Source organism: Balaenoptera musculus, chromosome 4 (assembly GCF_009873245.2).
Source record: "Balaenoptera musculus isolate JJ_BM4_2016_0621 chromosome 4, mBalMus1.pri.v3, whole genome shotgun sequence".
NCBI lineage: Eukaryota > Metazoa > Chordata > Mammalia > Artiodactyla > Balaenopteridae > Balaenoptera > Balaenoptera musculus.
The window spans coordinates 108,619,959-108,637,171 of record NC_045788.1 but is presented as its reverse complement, the minus strand read 5'-3'; the positions used below and the strand labels follow the sequence as shown (position 1 = coordinate 108,637,171).

Genomic DNA, 17,213 nt, shown 5'->3' with positions numbered 1-17,213 from the left:
CAAAAATAACTGTATTGATATTTCATTGTGGATAGATAGAAAGATTCAGTTATATAAGATGAATAAGATCTAGAAATCTATTATACAACATTGTAGCTATAGTTAACAATATTGTACTGTCCATTTAAAAATTTGTTAAGAGGATAAAGCTAATGTTAAGTGTTCTTATCACAATAAAAATAAATGCAATATAAAATATTTATAATACATAAAGCTTACCACTGAAAATTCTGCTCTAAATGGACTGTTAAAGGACATACATCAAGAAAAAAGAAATATTCCCCAAATGGTGTAATATGCAAAAAGATGAAATTTTAAATGTATTTATTTGGTTGTTTCTTGGTTGTTTTTTTATTTTTGTTTTTAAATTGTATTAGGAGTTGAGGGTAACTTACTGATGAAAGTAATCTAACTGTTGATGGTAAAAAAAAAAAAAAAAGGTCAAAATCAAAAGATTCCACTAGTGTGTGTGTGTGTGTGTGTGTGTGTGTGTGTGTGTGTGTGTGTATGTGTTGGGGGGTGGGAGGGATTGGAGTTTAGTCACTTTTGTAAGTTAAATATCTATGGTAGGATACTGTGACTTTCCTGTTATGGAAAATATCATCTGTAACATCTAAACATAATAGAAAAAGCAACTATCTGAAGGTAGTAGAGAATGAAGAGGAGGAGTTTTATTCTATGGAGATTTCACTTTCAGAGCAGGAGATCTATAAAAAGGAAGTGCCCCTTTTCATCACTTGTAGGATGGGAGAAGTTGAAGAAATTGCAAAGTGATGGGATTAAAAAAAAAAAGCAACGACAAGCTTTCTGTCCATGTCAATCAGAGTACTGATTTAGATCATTAATGGCCACTGGCAATGGAAGAGCATACAAAAATAGAAAGAGTTAAAGAGGAGATCTTAAGTACTGTCTGCCAACATGTTGGCTAATCCCTGAAGTACACATGTGCAAAAAAGACTCAGTAAACCTCAGGTAAAAGTAAACAATCTGAAGCTTGGTCTTCCTTCTCAAGAAACAGTTTGTAGTTCATGTCCAACTAAGTTAATTGCTACTAAAACAAAAGAAACATCACTAATTAGAAGAAAATAACAGAATTTGGAGTCTCCACAACATAAAATTTTAAATGTTGGCGATACAATCCAAAATAATTTGACATTTAAAGAATGAGGTAAATGGAGTCTTTCCTAAAGAGAATAGACAGTTAATATGAACAACCTGATGATGATCTAAATGAGAAGTATAATATAAAATAAAAATATTTTTAAAATTTTGCTCTTAAAGAGTGAAAAGATAGAAAAATAAAACTACAAAACTAACCAAATGGGAATTCTTGAAATAAAATATATGAAAAAAAATATTGCATAGACTTAACAATAGCATTGCGATTTAAGGATGGCTAATGGGCATAACGATATTTCAATAGATGCTACCCAATCTGAGAAATAGAGAAAAAGAATTGAAAAATATAAACAGAATCACAGAAGTGTTAGGTATTATGAAAGAGTGAAACAAATGTTATTAGAGTTTTAGAAGAAAAGAAGAAAGAGAATAGGGAAGATAATCATTTATTAAATACTGAAAAATTAACAAATTTGATATAAGGTATAAATCTATATATTTAGATGTTCAATAAACACCAAGAAAGATAAACATTTTTAAAAGCTGTGCCAACTCAAAATTTAAGAGTCAAGCTCTTAAAAGTCAAAGGTAAAACATGAGTTTTAAAAGCAGCAACAGAAAAAAGTTGTTTTGACTATTCTAGGTACATATTTCCTATTACACATTGATTTAACAAAGTTGGAGCACCAACACTATCTAATTTTAAGACTTATTATAAAACCTAAGTAATCAAAATACTGTGGTACCGCTGTCAAGTTAGGCAAATAGTCCAATGGAATAGAACAGAGAATCAGGTAATAGAAAAACACATAATGGAAAACTGATTTTTAACAAGGTGCAAAGCCAATTCAGTGGAGATTGGATAATTTTTTTTAATAAATAGTTTTGTGAGAACTGGATATCCATATGCAAAATAAATGAAGCCTGGATCCACATGTTGTATCATACATAGATACTGCCTCAAATTTTATCATATATCTAAATGAAAAACTTAAAACTATAAAACTTCTAGAACAAAACATAGAGAAAAGCCTTTGTGATTTTAGCTAGGCAAAGCTTTCTCAGATATGACAACAAAAGCATAATTTGTAAAAGACCAAATTGATAAAATACACTTCATAAAAACATAAATAAAATCTTGGCTCCTCGAAAGTCTGTTAAGACAATGAAAAGCAAGCTACAAACTGGGAGAATATGTTTGTAAGTTATATATCTGATAATGGACATGGACTTAAAATATATAAACACCTGATTCTACTCAGTAAAAAGAAGTAAATCACCCAAGTAAAAAATTGAACAAAGGATTTGAATAGACACTTTACTATAGAAGATATATGAATGTGAATATTCACAAGAAAATATGCTAAATATTTTTAGTAATTAGAAGAATGGACATTAATGCACATTAAAGACATAATGAGATACCCCTTTTTACCTATTAGAATGCCTAAAACTAAAACAAACAAACAAACAAACAACACTGACTATATTATTGGCAAGGATTTGGAGGAATTGTAACTCTCATACAATGCTGGTTAGAATGTAATACATATATAATATATACATACGTATGTCTATATATATTAAGTAATTAATTATTTATTTACACACAGACACACACACACACACACACGTGCGCATGCACACACGCTGGTATTATAAAACAATAGGAATGAATGTATTGTAGAATATGTATTAACCTATATAAGTTGTAGTAATAAAATTCTGACAGAACAATGTAAATAATTTTTCTAATGTTTAACAGCAATCAAAATAATAATAATGATAATAATAGTAATAATAATGTAAGGAATTACACGGTCACTAGAGTGAGTTTCTAGATTGGATTGTTAATCAAAAACTAGAGACAGTAGGTGACCCAGCACAAAGTTTATAGTTATCTTTAGGAAGGGATAGAGCATCATTCACAGAAGCAGGACCTCGGAAGCTTTAATTACGCAGTTATAACTTCTGATGTCCCCAGACACATGAGATGCCCTTTGTTGCTCAAGATGCTCTTGTGCAGGATGATGACAAGAGCTGACACATAAATCAGGAGCACAAGGAAGCTGAAAATTACAGGTTGCCTCTGCTAAACTTGCCAGTCACTAGCACCTGGAGGGGTGTGTACTGTGCTCCCATTCTTTAATGTACCTGAAGTCCACAATCATACAATAAATAATCCCAAAAACAACATCCTAAGGTGTTTCAGTACTCATTAATTAGTGCATAGAAATCCCAGCTAAACTCTCCAAATAGATACATACCTTTAGATGATCCCAAAGAAACTTGACTAGGGGTTAACGTCCTTCAAACAACCCTGAAACAGGAAGAAAAAATCACATTAAAGATGTTAACCATTTAAACAACAACAACAACAGTAAAAAGCAGCAACCAAAAAAGAAACATACTTTAGAATCATAGAAAAAACACACATCTAATCCAGGCTGGTGGTTACCTCTGGAAGGGAGGCAGGAAGGTAAATTGGAGAGGAGCATAGAAATTGAGAACTGAAGGATTTTGTCAATGAATGTTCTAGTTCTTCTTGTGTAGGTGGTAGGTTCATGAGTGTAAGTTATACTATAAAAATAAATACAAAATTAATATATAAATAAGAAAACAAAATAAATATATAAAATGGAAAAATAAAGGAGTGAGAATCAGACATAAATTAGTACTTAAAATTAATGGAAATTTTTGTACTTGAAATTTTTAATGAAGGAGAGTACTTTGACTTTTTTTTTTTAGTTTCTCTCTATTTAATGCTTTCAGGGTTGTTTCCATAATAATTCTTTTTTTTTTCTTTTTTAAACATCTTTGTTGGAGTATAATTGCTTTACAATGGTGTGTTAGTTTCTGCTTTATAACAAAGTGAATCAGTTATACATATACATATGTTCCCATATCTCTTCCCTCTTGCATCTCCCTCCCTCCCACCCTCCCTATCCCACCCCTCTAGGTGGTCACAAAGCACCAAGCTGATCTCCCTGTGCTATGCGGCTGCTTTCCACTAGCTATCTATTTTACGTTTGGTAGTGTATATATGTCCATGCCACTCTCTCACTTTGTCACATCTTACCCTTCCCCCGCCCCATATCCTCAAGTCCATTGACTTTTTTTATAAAGTAAATATTTCATAAAAAGACTAGAGACACTGTTCTTGCTAAATATTGCTTTGCAGAGAGAGAGAAAAAGAGAAAGAATATATTTTATTACATCAGCAACGTTCTAGCTACTTGAAAGTTTTGTTTTCCTTATTTTTTTCTCCCTAATTACCCAATTATCTAGAATTCTTAAGAGCTGAGAAGTCTAATTAAAGCAAATGTAAACGATTTTAATCCCTCAGTCTAACTTTTAAATAATTTACTATTATAAACTACTAATAGTATTTAATGAGTGATTTATTTATGTTAGGCACCATACTTTGCTTGGGTTGTGCTATTTTATCTTCATAATATGTGAGTTGGCAATTTAAATATTCATTTTACACAAGAAGAAATTAAAGTTAAATTAGGTAACATAAGAAACCAAGTTACTTACAAAGCTTGAAGTTATCAGGAATTTATCCCATTCAGTTTGACTGCAAAATTCATATTATCATTGCTCTGACAGAAGCTATCTCAACTCTTAATTCTGGTAAGCATCAACATCTTTCTTAGGAGGTAGTGGAGATATATATAAGAAATTTATCTATGATCTCTGATTCTATTCATGACTGAACCTGGATGTATAGCTTCCATACAGATTGCTATTGAAAAAAACTCAACTTTTTAACAGCGTGACTCAGAAGCCCTAGCTCATGAGGGCAGCTCTGGCCATGTGGGCCTTTCTCGTTTCATGTTTAGGTGCCATATCTGCCAGGACCTAATAGCAGGCTAGCTGCTAAATTTAGAAAGATGTATATTTTTCTGCTATACGTAGTATGGCTTTCCTCTATACCTCTAGGGGTCTACCTCCTGCTTCTTCTGTTGGACCTGATAAAAACTCTGCACAGCCTGTGTTTTGCTATCATAGATATCTCTAATGATATGTGGTCTGCAGGCTCACATGTTTCCATTGACAGGGCTATATCTGATGCAGAGTTCTTTCCTATTTTTGATTCCACTCAACTCTGAGAGACTTTTATACCATTCAGTAAATAGGACTTAGCAATATTATTGTTATGAATTGGTCAAATTAATACTTATTAAGTGAAGCACATGGTGCCAGATGGTGAGCCATGGTTCAACAACAGACCACAAGAAGAACAGAAATAGAGAAGTTTATTACTCACAGATCCTGGAGGAAGTACATGGCATGCCTCAAGAGACTACACAGGGAAGGTCAAAACAGAGTTCAGTCATAGACAGGAACTGGGGCACACACCCTTATTAGAGTCTGTGCGTGGAGTGCTTTAGGGTTCTCAGACCAAGGCTGGATTGGTCAATTCAAACCAAAAGAGCGGGGTTTCGCTAAACCACATGTGGGCTGTATCTAAGGGGAACAGAAAGGGAAGGAACTGGGAGACAGGGGAGACTTTTGATCAAGGGTTGTTGAGGGAGTCATATCAGGAATTCATATTTGCTTGTGACTGCAGGCTGCTCTCTAGGGCACTGAGCTTGCATGAGGGGACTAGTGTCAGTGTAAAATCAATGTAGTCTGCTTGGCCAAACAAAATGTTGCTGAGGCAGAAATACCAAGGAATAGCTTAGCTAAACTCTTGACAGTTATCAAATATGGATATGCTACTTCTGGAACCTAACGGGGCTTACCAGGCAATGTGCTTCCTTTTTTAGTAATGAAAATTGCAAGAGGCAATAATTTGCCCTTTACCTTAGACTGTCCAACATGCTCTATCAAAATACTTGCCAATCCTTGCTCATTCAGTATGATTAACATGACGCTATCAACATAGTTGGACAATGTGATATTCTGTGGATTGTCCAGATGGTCCACATTCTTTAGAGTTATAACAGAGGGCATGAAGGTGGACATAGCCCTAGTACAAAACCCTAAATGTATACTGTTACCCATCCTACATCAGTGCAAATTAGAAATGATACTAAAAAGTAATATATATAAATGTTGTACCTGGATTCATGTTAATATACTCTAGTAAGATATCACAATCTGTGTTGTAAGGTTTTTGTAAGATATCACATCTGTTTCAATTGGGTAAGATGTCACATGAGTTTCAATTGAGGTTACTACCCGGTTTAGTTTGCAGTAATCTGCTGTCAATATCTAGGATCCACTAGTTTTTTGCAAGGGCCAGTCTGGTAAATTACTTGGGTTAAGATGGGGACCACCACCCTGGAATTCTTTAGGTTTTTAACTAACCTCTGCCATTCACTAATCCCTGCCATTCTTTGTATATGGCACTGTTTTTGATGTATTACCTTGGGTGGGGATGGGGGTGAGGAAAGTGTTCAAAGTCCTCTATTTGGCCTTCTCTGTAGATTGTTTTCTTTTCTTACAAGATTAGGAACAAACGTGTGTGTTCTGCCAACTACTAAGTATATCCATTCTAATTGTGTTTTCTGGGCAAGGGAAGTGATCACTGGGTAGATTTGTGTTTTATAAACTGAATCTTGACTAGAACTCTATGTGCTCCCAGAGCAGCCAATGGGACAATTTACACACCTGAGTCTTGATGTCAATTTTAACCATGTGTAAAATTATCCTAAAATATCTGTGTATTATCCCTTTCCCAATGTATGGCTATTGGAATAAATGTCTCTAGTGTGCTTCGAGGAAGCATATAAATCTGCTATGGTGCTATAAGGTCTTTCTTCATGGAGAATGGGCATCCCTTTCAAAGAATAACAAGTCTGAAAATTTTCTTGTCCTAAAACTAGGCCAAGGATTGTGAACTATTGAATTGCGGATGTTGCCCACAGCCTTCTGATACTCTTTCCTTGATTAGTTAAATAAATAAAGCAATGGACTTGTTGACTATTCATCAATATTGTTCCTAAAAATTATGAGATATATTAATTATCTACAAAGCTCTCAGAGTTAGCGCACCTTGGCTGACACTCTGACTTTGAAATTCAGTACAATATTTGTGTCTACCTTGATTCTAATGGTTAAGTGCTCCAGCTTGATCTTTATTATGTTGGGAACCTATTATCTCCATTGAATAAGGGAAGCCCTGTTCTACAATATCTCTCTTATCACATTCAAAATGGTTCTTCAGGTCCTCCCACAGTGTATACAGTCAGATAGTAGGTGTTATGGGTTGAATTATGTCCCCCCAAAGTGCATATGTTGAATTCTTCACCCCACGTACCTCAGAATGTGACCTCATTTAAAATGGGTTGTTGCACAAATAATTAGTTACGCTAAAATAAGGTCATATAGGAGAAGGGTGGCCCTCTAATCCAATATAACTGGTATTCTTATAAAAAAGAGAAATTTGGAAATAGGCATGCATACAACGGGAATTACATATGAAGAAGAAGGTAGAAATTGGAGTCGTGCTTCTACAAACTAAGGAATGCCAAAGATTTCTAGCAGACTGCCAGAAGCTAGGTGAACAACACTGAACAATTTTTTTCTCATAGACTTCGAAGAAACCAATCCTAAATTTCAGTGTCCCATTCCTCCCCAATCAACATAGCACATTTGCTGAGGTTGATCATTCAACTTTCTCTGGAGCTTTTCTTCAAAAAACTTAAATCTTAATCCTGATCATCAGCATGAACAGACTTCTTCCTGATGGAGATGAATGATTCTTTATATGATACCAAGGAAATCCTCTGGTTTTTATATTTTACTTAAAATAGGTATTAAATCTCCCTCAGCCTTATATTTTCCTTTGTCAATGATTTAATAACCTTCAGCAATAGTCATCCAATTTCACAGCCATTATTTCTTCCCATAAACCTCTCAAATGCCCGAGATATTGTACCTTCCACAGCATTTCCTTTCATCAGTATCCTGTCTCAGGTCACTCCCAGCTAAAGTATAGCAATTGTACCACTATAGCTTGCCATAGGCTATCAGGATTCGACCATCCATCAGTGGTGAGGATCTACACCATTACCAAGTAGGAAACTTACAGTGAAGTTCCTGAATCTCATTTTTAAAACCTGCATCATAGGGCTACCTTTTGTTCCAACTGTCTTAGTTTTGTTCCCTGGGTAGCACACTCTGAAATACATAGATTTGTATGCAGGAAATATATTATAAAGTGCTTTGGGGAATAAGATCTGTAAAGATGTCAGAGTAGCAGGATTTGGCAGACAGAAAAGTTGAACTGCCATAAAGTGAATTAAAAACTTGGGTAAGGCAACTCCCTTTGGCAGAAGCCAATTCTAGGAAGGCTGAGTTGTTGGCTGAGCAGCCAACACTCTAAGCTAGAGAAGATTGCCTCCATTTGATTTGAGTGGTATAGCACTACTAACACTTCAGATCTTTTTGTCTGCTCTAGAGTTTATTACAAATGGATTTTACATGGATTTTTGCTTTGTTTTGATTTCATTTTTCTTGTCGCTTTTAGGTTTTTTTTTTTCTAACAGAAAATGTTTGGTTATAAAACGTTACTAATATTAGAAGTCTCCTTGACCTTTTTAAAAAATATATAAACCTTGTACCATCTAAAGTTAACTATGTCTCACCTTCTATAAATCTTGTCATTCTCATAATACTAGGCAATGCATGTGAATTTATTTGGATATTTATGTATAAAACAATTACTTCAAACTGTTTGAACTATAAATTAGATGATTTTGAATATAAAACTTAGAAAATGATATGGAGTAAGTTACTCCTTAATGATGGAGTGACTTATATAGGAAACTAATCCATCAAAGTAGTAAAATGCAACAGAACTCTTTGTTCCATTAAGTGTCACATAGAAGTGCTTCTCAAACTTTTCAACAGAAGTAAAGAAAAAGAGGAGGTTTGCACATCTACGGGAGATTTAGATCTGTCCCCAAATTGCCATTATCAAGATAGCTTCATCTTTCTCATAGCATCTGATGGTACAATACATAGATTTCTGTAATTTTAAAAAAAATTTTGTAGCTCATAACATTGGAATATAAGTTCTAAGAGAGAGCAGGGCTCTGTGTCTATTTTGTTTATAATTTGTATTCTTAGCACCTGAAACAGTAACTGACATAAACTATTTGTTAACTAATGAAGTAAAACCCATTCTACAATAAGACAAATCGTATTAAATGTAGTTTTCTGTGCACACATTTTTGAAGCACAGACAGAAAGAAATTAATTGCTGATGATGGAGGAAAGAGAAAATGCTGCAGGATGTGTGTGGTCCAGGAACTGTTAGAATTTTGTCTGGTAGTATTCTTTCTTCACGAGGCTTCCCTTAGTGATGGCTAAGTGCCAGAGAGTTGTGCACAGGTCTTCTTGTCAGTTCCCAACAATGGGCAACTCCTGCCTGCTCTGGCTTTAAGAAACAGTTGATGCAATGGCTCTGGCCTCTGCCCACCCTGATTATCATATCTGCCTTCATGCCTCAGAAGAGGACCAAAGATTACCTCACAGTGACGCTCAAGTCTGGCTGGCCTGGGCAAGAACACACTGGTGCAGAGGCAGGTGTACTCGCCCTTTCTGTGATGCACACCTGCTAACTATTGAAGATACCTACCACCAAGTGTTGAGCTGCAACCAGAGTCTGGACACCCTGCACATCACTGACACCACTGGGTGCCCTGCAGCACCTTGCCATTGCCAGGGGCCACATCTTCATCCTGATTTACTCATCCTGGTTTACTCTTTACTCAACAAATATGTGAACCAAGAAGCAAACCCTGGAGGAGCTGGAGCCTGCCTATAAGCTGATGTGTGAGACCAAAGGCAACAACCTGCATAAGTACCCTATCATGCTGGTAAGTAAAATGTGCCATGAGAACCACAAGGAGCTGGCACTGAGGGATGGTGCTGTTTGTGCAATGGAATAAAATTGCACCTTCGTGAAGACATTTGCCAAAACTGATATCAGTTTGCAGGAGCTGTTCCATATGCTTTTGAACCACAAGAAGAAGCTTGCCACCTGCCTCCAGTCTTCCCAGATGAAATCCCAGATGCCTAAGACCAATAAGAATCTGTGTGGTAAGTACATTATCATGTGAGCTGGGTTGTTTGTTTTTTAGATATCGAGTTACATGAGCTGTTTATATGTTTTGGATATTAATTCCTTATTGGTCGTATCATTTGCAAATATTTTCTCCCATTCAGTAGGTTGTCTTTTCATTTTGTCAATGGTTTCCTCTGCTATGCAAATGCTTTTAAGTTTAATTAGCTCTCATTTGTTTATTTTTTTTTTTCTCTTGTCTTAGGAAACAGAGCCAAAAAAATTATTGCTACAGTTTATGTCAAAAAGGACTCTATGTTCTTTTCTGAGTTTTAGGTTTCATGTCTTTAAAATAATTTTTAAAATATTTTTTAGTCTTTAAATCATTCTTCACCTTACCATTTTTGATAAAAATTAATATTGTACTTTTTGCTCTTTATGTGTCGTATATTTAATTTCTCAATTATTTCATTATTTTATAGGAGAACATTTATTTCTATTCATATAGAAATGCCATAAAGATATTATAGCTATTATTTCTTTTACATCTTATATATAAACATATTTTTAAGGCTTAATTTATCTTTTAGTATTTTACTATTACATTATATTTTTAGTACATACACTTTTTATATTAAATACATTTAAGAAAACTTGATCTATATCAGCAATCACATAATACTAACAGCTCGATCTTTTGGGTTGCTTGTCACAATCATATAATCATTATGGCATAAAACATTCCTACCCTAAGACCACAGTGCTTTGTTTTGCCAGGTTTAGAACCAACTGATAAGCAAATATCTTTTATAAAGAAAGGCTCTATCCTCTTCTGACTAAGGCTCATTTTGAAACTAATATGTATATCTTCTTGCCTTGGCAACAGAATACAGGTGATATGTCACTTGCCACGAAGAGTCTTTCAGTCCATTCTTAGATCCTCAGTTTCAGCTGGATGATGACTACCATCCTTTTTGAGGAGCCAAATTAGGACTTTCAACAAATATGTGAATATTATGAGAGAACAACAACAAAAAAAATAACATATGTCCTTAATTAAGTTTTAAAAATCAATGTGGACATATTAAAAATACATCAGCAAATCATGTTTATATGATCAAGAGTTCATCATTAGTTGTAAATTAGCAGGACAACAATTCACTACCATACCTTACATCAAATTTCATGTAAAGCAAGTGATATTTCTAGAGCTCATTAAATATGTTATCATGAAATGGATTTATTTAGTCCAACAGTTTCTATGCTTTCCACCATAAGCACTACACTTTCTGAAAGAGTCTTTTGTAGATGTCATTCAGATATATCTTTAAAATCACATGGCAAGCATTTTGAACTCCCACACACCTCTGTACATTCAATCAATCCTGATGTGTAGAGGCTCCCCATAGGACTCAGACTAGTTGAGAGACACTATCCTAAATGATCAACTGAGTTTTACAAATACAGATACAAAAATCATAACTCTTGCCTTTAAAATATACTTTTTCTTACATAAATGTTAGCATAGATTGGTGATATACTGCTTTCATGTTAAATAATAGGAATGGCTTTGGTTTCATAGATTTTCCTAATCCCTCTTTCAGAATTGCCTATGATACTATTAAATAGTGGCTGTTAGGATGGTACAATGTTGCAGTATACAGCCAAAGCATACTGGCCACTGATTCCTTACTCTTCTGCTTCATAAACTTCCCTGTAAGTAAAGAAGATACTTATCTTCAATAAACCCAATGGAGGAAATGAAATGTTTCTCTTTCATCTCTGGGCTTTATGAAATATCTAATGCACTAACAAGCAAGAAGAATTACCTAATGTTTAGCTCTTTTGGTCAGGTTTTCACTGGCTTTCAGTGAATATTTTGTATGTATGTATTTCACTGTCCTTTACTCACTGGACTTCAATATTACACACATTCTAACTGAACATATTTTCTTTATGAATTATCAAGAAAAAAATAAAGCAACTGTACTTGCTAGCCACTCTTAAAGCACAGGCTTCAAGGATATTATCTGATTATCAAGTCTTACTGATGTCTAAAAATTGTATTCAAGAAACAAAATATGCAATTTTAGAATATTAAAATATAAGTATAGATTTTTGGAACTGTATAAGGATATTATATTCTCCTAAGATGTATTAAATATACAAATATATTAAAATCTACATGTATAGTGTAGTATATGAGCATAGATGGGTCTTTTCAGGATAAGTAAATGGAAGATAAGTACCATAATAAAAATACGTTTCTTACGTAATTTATTTTGAGTTCATTTGTATGAATTAATTTACAGTTAAACTAATACCTTAACCTGGTTTCTACAAAATATCTTGCTGGAGTTTTGATTAATGTTGTATTGACTTTGTAAATCTCTTTGGAGATAATTGACATTTTAAAAATTCTAAGTTCCATTAATTTATATCTTCTTGACTACTCTCATCAGTTTTCTTTTTTTTACTTTTTAGCATACAGAACTTGCATATGTTTGTTAGCTTTATACCTAGCTTTGAAATGATTTTTTGAGCTTAATAAATGATACATTTTCAATTTTAATTCCCAATTATTCATTATTAGTATTGTGAAATGAAATCACCTTTTATGTATTGACATATTCTCTGACATTGCTAAATTCACTTACTAATTTTAAAAAGTTTTGTATATTCATTGGAAATTTTAAATGTAGATTTTTCTTCCATTGCAGCTCTTTTTTTTTGTTTGTTTGTTTTAATTCTCTACATCTCTTTTCTTTGTTTACCTTATTGTATTCATGGGGATATAAAGCTATTGATTTTGAGGACTAACAATGGACATTCTGGCTTTGTTCCTAATTTAGGGACAAATAATTAGTCTTTCATCATACATACATAATGTTAACTGTAGAGATTGATTGTTTGTAAATGCCTCATTTTATTAAAGTTTCATTTAATTCTGAATTTGCTGCACCTTTTTAAATGACTATGAATGCTGAGTCTTGCAAGGGCTTTTTCTGCATCTATTGCTTTTTACAAGTGTCTCCCAAATACTGATTTTTTTTTCATTGTCATTCAATTGAAAATACTTTTACATTTCATTTGTAACTTTGTATTTGACCCAAAGGTCATATGAAAGTATAATTAATTTCCAAATATTTGTGATTATCAAAGTTATCTTTTTAGTATTGTTTTCTAGCTTAATTCCATGTAGACAAGGACAATTCTCTGCATAATTTAAAGTCTTTTAAATTTGTTGAGATGTGTTTCTCACATTGAATATGATCTACCTGGGCGAATCATACACACTTAAAGAAAATGTGTATTCTGCTGTCGTTGGGTAGGTTTTTCTGTAAATGTAAATTAGATCTACTGATGAGCCTGTCTAAGGCATGTTTTCTCTATATACTGGGTTCAAACTTCTGCTCAGGTCTCAGGAGAGGGCCATTCTCAGTGGTACTATCTCTTTTTTCTACTGGCAGCTAACATCTAATTTTGTAGCTTTGGTAGTTATTATAAGAGAAAGTATTTCCTGCTCCTCCCTCAGTGGTAGGAGACTTTGAATGCTATTAACATAGGATCTCTGGTCCAGTATTCTTTCTTATCTCACTTCTATGAGTAGAAGTTTGTTTTCCAGGAACTTTTCTAGCTACAGTTTGTCTTCTTCCTGACTCTGGCAGTGACAGTATTTCTCGCCCTTCTCCAGTGGCATAAAGCTTTTAATTCATAATGGGTAAGGGTTTGTGTGGGGCTCTGTGTATTTCCTGTAGTAAAAGTTGATTCTGTGCTTTGTGACCACCTAGAGAGGTGGGATAGGGAGGGTGGGAGGGAGACCCAAGAGGCAGGAGATATGAGGATATATGTATATGTATAGCTGATTCACTTTGTTATAAAGTAGAAACTAACACACCATTGTAAAGCAATTATACTCCAATAAAGATGTTAAAAAAAAAAAAGTTGATTCCTTTCTTTAGGATTGCACTACCTTGGAAAACCTCCCTAATCTACGTCCTGTTCTCCTGTTCTTTTGTGCATCACATGGAAGTTCACACAGAAGATGGATGACTGTATCTCTGGTTCCAAGTCCTTCCATACACTTATTCTAGCCTACACTTGGCCTATAGCAATTTATAAAAATTTTAACTGGATTATTTTGACCCATTTTTATAGCACCCAGTACCTCTTCCCTCTATGTTTTGCTACAGGTGAATAACTGCTTGTGTCCTGTTTCTTATAGAAGGGCTTGTCATTCCTTAGATTTCAGTCTACTTAATTGCCCTGCAACTCTGATGGATTCAAGAAAAATTATGATTTACTTTATTCATATTTTTCTTTTATTATGGTGGGAGCATCACCCTTTCAAGTTTTATAAACCCTAAACAGAAGTGGAATAAGCTCTGACTTATTGTAAGCTTTCTCTTTGCCTTTAAATTTCAATGTTACTGTAATGTGCCTATGATTAATTTTCTTTGTATTTATTTTGCTTAGAGATGGTTGATATTCCTGTATTTGTGGCTTTATATCTTTCATCATTTTTTGAAAATTTGCAGTTATTATGTCTTTAAATTTTACTTCCATACCTTCTTATATTTTGTTTGTTTGTTTTCTGTGTGCTATTTAAATATAAGTTAGACCATGTCCCACATGTCCCTTCCATGCTTCTATTTGTACCTTTTTCTTTTTCTTTTTACTTCTGTTTGAATACAGCATATTCACTTGTCTTCCCTTTTGCTTTGTACAGTATGCTATAAATACTACTTGAATGCTAATTTCAGTGATTTTTTGTCAGTGCTGGGATATCCCTGTGATATTCTTCATCTTTTTCTCTTTTTTATTTTCTCAAAATATTAATCATAATTATATTTTGTCAATATCTGTTAACTCTATATTTTGGATCACTTAAATGTGTTTTTTGGTTTTCTAACATATGGTTCTGTTTCCCTGCATGCTTTAAAGTATTAAATAAGTGTAAGAATTGGTAAATTACATTATTTTTCAGCATATATAAATGGCTTTTAGTTCCTCCCACTAGAGGCAGAGCATATTTCTCTGACATTGAAATTGGAATTAATCATGTTACTAATTTGGCTGAGAAACATTAGTGGATATGGCACAAGTACAAGTTTAAAGTCATTTTGCATGTAATTCACCATCTTTTGCTTCTACCATTATTATGAATGCACCCTAAAAGGGCCACTAGCCACAAAAGAATGTGGATCAGACTTGATCCCAACAGTGATCAGGAGTCAGGCCCAGTGGAACCAAGCCTATAGAAGACAAAAGTATAAACATTGGAACCTATGAATATAAGAATAAGTGATTATTTCAAGCAATAAATTTTAGTGTGCTTTATTATACAATCTTGTGATAGCAATAGCTGGCTATTGCAGCAAGCATATGTAAGAAAAAAATAATAATAGTAACTCCAAACTGTTAACTTTCTCTACAGAGAATTTATGTTTCTTTTGGAAGGCTGATAGAGAATGGGTATATTACCTCAATCCAGCACTTTTAAATTATAATTCTTCACAATCTTACCTGAAAGCTATATATTTTTCTTAAGGCTCATTATACCTAGCTAATTGTTGTCTTCTTGCCAAGAAAAAACAAAACAAAAACAAACAAAAAACAAGCTCTCTCTCCCTATCCTTCTCTCTCTCTTCTTAATTTACAACTGTTTCTTTATTCTGGATTTCTTTTAGCACTGCCCCTCACCCCCCCAAACACACACACACAAACAGACACAGTCTTGGAGATGACAAATGCCTCAGGAAAATTGTGTTCTGAGTGATGGATCTGTTGGCCTGCAGCTCTCTTTCCTCTAGGATCTTGGTCCTCCAATCCCTGGCTATCTTGATAGTTCTAAATTTCAATTTATGTCTCCCCAGGCCTTTGTAACTGCCTTAAATTTAGATTGTTTTTTTAATTTAGACAGTGTGGTCTACACCAATAATCAGCAACCTCAAAAAAGAAAAAATCAGCAGAAAAATGTAAGGCTCATCTCATTTAATTTTCTTTATATTTTGGTCTCTTAAGTTCTCTCTGATTTTGTTACCCTCCAATACCTCAAAGAGGGTTCTTCTTGCTGTTGTGACAAAAATAATAATAATAACAACAATAAATCTAGCTCTTTAGCTGTTCTGAGTAGAAGTATTAGTTTGATATGAGCTACCTTATTATATCTGAAAACAGTATTTTTTTTTTTTTTTAGGTAATCTTTATTCCCTTCCCGTGGCTAAAGGTTTTTGTCACTTTTTCTAAATGTACTGTCTTTTCACTACAGTGCATCAAGATGAGAATTTATTTTTATTTATCTTGCTTGGAAATCAGCATGTGCTTGTTACTGAAGAACACATGTCTTTCTTCAGTCCTGGAAACTTAGTAATTATCATTTCCAGTATTTCTTATCTGCTATGTTATGTATTTTGTTCCATTAGAACTATATTTGGACCAATTGTATAGTTTATCAATCTCTTGTTTATGCTTCTTAATTTCTTTTATGATCCATAATGCTTATATAAATCACTGTTGCCAATGTTGGGGATAAGAACACTTGAGACACTTTTATGCTTTTATTTGGATAAGTTAGCTAGAGTGATATAGTGACTAATATATTAAAGTATGTAATGTATTTATATGTGTGTGAATGTGCCTTATAATATTTAGTAGGACAGTAAAACACTTTTAACAAAAGAATGCAGCTGATAGAAGGGCTTGCCATGTTTGGATACCACAAAAACGACAAAGGCGGTATCTACATAAAGACAACAGAAAAGTTTGGCAGGGAACACAAAATCACAGATGGTTGTAGGTGGCAGTCTCCTAGCAGCAGAAACAGATTTTCCTGAGAAAACATTTCATCAAAACTTTGCTTTGAACCAGTCTGTTCTGTCATATTGAGGACAATATTCAGGAAAAAAAAAAAATCTTTGCTAACATACAGCCAACAGAAGTTGGAAACTGTTTATGTGATGGTTACACTCTAAAGAGGAAGAGAAGATAAATGCAAGGTCCTAATCTTATTTTCATCACACAGTCTTGAATATGGCCAGACCTAAGCAAAGTAGTACACTAGGTAATTTCA

At 33.9% G+C, this 17,213-nt stretch overlaps 1 pseudogene; it reads right to left on the bottom strand.

Annotated features, from left to right (window-relative positions):
* The window catches only part of LOC118894048, a 190,157-nt pseudogene extending 184,064 nt beyond the window's left edge, over nt 1-6,093 (bottom strand).
* Nucleotides 6,094-17,213: the final 11,120 nt, after the last annotated feature.